Source organism: Ipomoea nil, unplaced genomic scaffold (assembly GCF_001879475.1).
Source record: "Ipomoea nil cultivar Tokyo-kokei standard unplaced genomic scaffold, Asagao_1.1 scaffold2025, whole genome shotgun sequence".
NCBI classification, from domain to species: domain Eukaryota; kingdom Viridiplantae; phylum Streptophyta; class Magnoliopsida; order Solanales; family Convolvulaceae; genus Ipomoea; species Ipomoea nil.
Window position 1 is genome coordinate 1 of NW_017618453.1, and position 3,968 is coordinate 3,968.

The 3,968-nt window shown below is 41.4% G+C and overlaps 1 pseudogene; it reads left to right on the forward strand.

The window, feature by feature from the left end:
• The first annotated feature begins 299 nt into the window (after positions 1-299).
• On the forward strand, positions 300-3,435 carry LOC109147620 (annotated as a pseudogene).
• The last annotated feature ends 533 nt before the right edge of the window (positions 3,436-3,968 follow it).

Sequence of the window (3,968 nt, forward strand, 5' to 3'; positions counted from 1 at the left end):
GAAAGTGCTCCTTCTGAAATAAGCAAATGCAATAATGCTCTTCCACAAATGATCCTTCCGGAAGAAGCAAATGCAGTGCTCTTTCCGGAAGGAGCACTCCCGACAATAGTTGACCTGAAAATTAGACAACAAGATCAAATGTAATACAAATTACATAGTCATGCATGTAATTAGAAAATTTTAATAGCCAAGAACCAAATGTGATTCATATGTAATATGTTAGGGGACCAAAAGTAATATTTTCTCAACGCTTATAGTTTATTTATATATGGTTTCTTTTACATTATATTGTGTGGCAGGTGACAAAGGATCAATTCATAGACATTGCCCGAAAATCAGGAACATTTGACGAAAAAAACTTAGAATATCTAAAGAGAATGCTGGAATCTTCAGGAATTGGAGACGAGACGTATATCCCCAAGTCCATTGGATGCCCAGAAAAGATTAAGAAGCTGAACAACATTCGAGGCGAGGCGTCGCAGCTCATTTTCGAGGCAATCGACAAAGTGTTGGAGAAGACAAGAATAAGGGCGAGAGACATCGGAATCTTGGTCGTGAATTGCAACACGTTTAACCGACGCCGTCGCTGTCGGCGATGATCATAAACCACTACAAGATGAAGAGGAACATTGTAAGTACGAATCTGGGCGGGATGGGTTGTAGCGCCGGGATCATCGCCTTGGACTTGGCACGTGACATCCTCCGAGCAAACCCCAACCGCTACGCTTTGGTGGTCAGTACGAAATAGTGAGCGCCACTTGGTACTCCGGCAACCACCGCTCCATGCTCATCCCTAATTGCTTCTTCCGTACCGGCTGCTCCGCCGTCCTCTCTCTAACCGCCGCCGCGACTACCGCCACGCAAAGTACCGCCTTCAACATATTGTCCGTACTCATCAAGGCGCAAAAGACCGTGCTTTTAGGTTTGTTTCTTCACCTATAGCTACCACCCTAAATTCACAAATCTATGAATATAATAATGTCATTTTTTTTTAATACTATTGATTCTGCTACAATGCAGTATTTGTTCATAATTACATAATATATTGTTAAAATTGTTCTATTGAGGCTCGAATTCATAACCTCCTATATGAGAGAGCGACTTCGTGACTAATAATATCTTTTATCTTAACTAAATGAAAGTATCTGCCAGCGCCAGCCCACACCTCCTAGCTTAACATGTTTTTGCACAAGCTATAATTTTAACATACTGGTAATTGAAAAGAAAAAACTATGCATTTAACACTAGCACTCTAGCAGGTGCGGGTTGAGAGTATTGACCAATACATTTTCAAAAAAAAAGAGAATAAGGGTCAAATAGACCACTGAACTGTACACGAGAATGCAATTAGACCACTGAACTTAAAAAATTTATAATTGAGTCCCTAAACTAACCAATTTCATTCAATTTGTGCATTTTTCAAGTTTCTCAAGTTACTAACAAGTTACCCTCCACCTAGGATGTATATATGTGTCATTTTTTTTAAAAAAAAATTATTTTTAAATTAGTTTTTTTAATATTTAATAAATAAAAACTAAAATTTATTTTTAAATCAGTTTTTTTAATGTTTAATAAATAAAATTTTTTTTTTTTGAAAATAAAATAATTTGTTAAGTCGTACAAGGCTTGGATTTTATTTTCAAAAAAAAAAACAAATTATTTTAGTTTTTATTTATTAAACATTAAAAAAACTAATTTAAGGTGTTCAAAAAATAGAATTTAAAAATAATTTTTTTTTAAAATGCCACATATGCATCCTAGGTGGAGGGGTAACCTATTAGCAACTTGAGAAACCTGAGAAAATGGACAAATTGAATGAAATTGATTAGTTTAGGGACCCAATTGTAGATTTTTTAGGTTCAGTGGCCTAATTGCATTATTGTGTGCAGTTCAGTGGCTTATTTGACCCTTATTCCAAAAAAAAAAAAAGAGGTACCTCCAACACCCTTGTCCATGTCTGCTAGTCTTAATTCTTTTTTTGCAATTACCAGTCCATCAAAAGTTATAGCTCATAGTGGAAGCAAAATTTTATTTTTTTTATATAGTTACTCTACCATCAATTGTTGAACATAACCTTCATGTACCGGCTATCGCCCCACAGTACTAATAGTTAAAACTGCACATTCTGATGAGTAGTCAAATTATATATGCATGCATATATTATTGTGCAGGTCTATCTACCAAGAAGAAGATGTTGAACGCATAAAGGGATTGAAAATCAGCAAAGATTTGGTAGAAGTAGGAGGAGAAGCTCTCAAGGCAACATCACAACACTAGGGGCCACTAGTCCTCCCTTTAACGGAGCAGTTATACTTCTTCCAAACCCTAATCCGGAGAAAGCTATTCGGAGCTAAAACCAAGCCATACATCGCGGACTACACCATCGCTTTCGAGCACTTCTGGCATAAACGCGGCGAGCAAGATGTTGCTGACGAGCTGAAGAGGAACCTGAGGCTCAGCGAGCAGAACATGGAGGCGTCCCGGGCGACGTTGCATCGCTTCGGGAACACTTGTAGCAGGCAGCATATGTACGAGCTGGCGTATTTGGAGGCGAAGGAGAAGGTGAAACCTGGAAATCGGGTATGGCAACTGGCGTTGGGGTCGGGGTTTAAGTGCAACAGCGCCGTGTGGGTGGCGGCTGCGTGAAGCTGATGGGAAGCTTTCCAGGTTTAATCCTTGGGCTCGATTGCCTTGATAGGTACCTCAACAAGCCTGTAATACCCTAGCTAATAGACTTTAATTTGTTCTTCTACTTTGGAGATGGAGGTGAAGCTTTCACAGGGAATGGAAGGCTGGTTTGGAATTGAAGGTGGATAATAATATTAATAAGAAGATAAATGGTTATTTCTCTGTATTTTTTCAATTTTATATATATGATGAACATGTAATGTAATTATAATGATTTTTTTAGAATACGATTTTCAATTTACGCGAATGGTTTAAGTATTTTAATTAACAATCACTTTTTATAAATGACATGTAAAACATGTAATATAATGATGGCAATAAAATATAATGGAGATGGAATATTAACATGTATTCCAAACATACCACATGATTCCTTACGCGAACCATGAATACAAGTGATGGGGTGAGAACCCCGGCCCAAGAAAAGAGGCCCAGAAAGAATGCATGGGCCGAGTCCAGGACTCGGCCCAGGTCCAAAGAGGGAGGCCCAGTTCAGAGACCGGAAGGACGGCCCAATGCCAAACGGGGACGAGGAGTCGGCCCAGGCCCGACCTAGGAGAGGACTCGGTCCAGAGAGCCGTTGAGGGAGCCTTCAACGCAGTTAAGACAAGGAGCCGTTGAGGCATTAAAGGCCGGGCTCGGTCCGCCAGTTACTAGCCAAAGAGAGCCGTTGGCAGAGTCCGTAACATCGCCCAACGGCTCGGCACATTAAATGTAATCTTTAAGTCGGCCATAATAAGCCTTTAAGTCAGTAGAGGAGGAGGCCACTATAAAGAGGGCTCCTCACCCTTGTAGGAGGCAGATTCAAAAACCCGGAGAGGGAATAGACAAGTACTATTAAGCATCATATTTTACTAAGACTCAAACCCTTTTGGTGAAAGGTGTATCCACCAGCTTAAGGTTGTGTTGGACCTCCTTGGGCCCGAAAACCCAAAAACCATCACTGGCGCCGTCTGTGGGGATTGAAACGAAGAGTCACGTGTCCTCTTGGGTGAGGCGAGTCCGAGAAACAATAGTTGAATCAGGCCAACTCCAGACATGGCTGGCAAGCGGGGAACAGTCGAGCCGTCAAGACAACGGACGAGAGGCCGACTTGAGAAACCAGCTGAATAGAAGAAATGCCCGAAGCCATGAAAACGAGACGACACCGCCGCCGACGCCGCTGAGAAGCCCGCAATTACCTCAAGTGCAGCTCACCCCGGAGCAGTTGCGTGCAATCGGACGCGCCTGCGCGGAAGCGAGCCTAGGAGTGAGAGAACAGTCCATCACTCGCCAGTTGC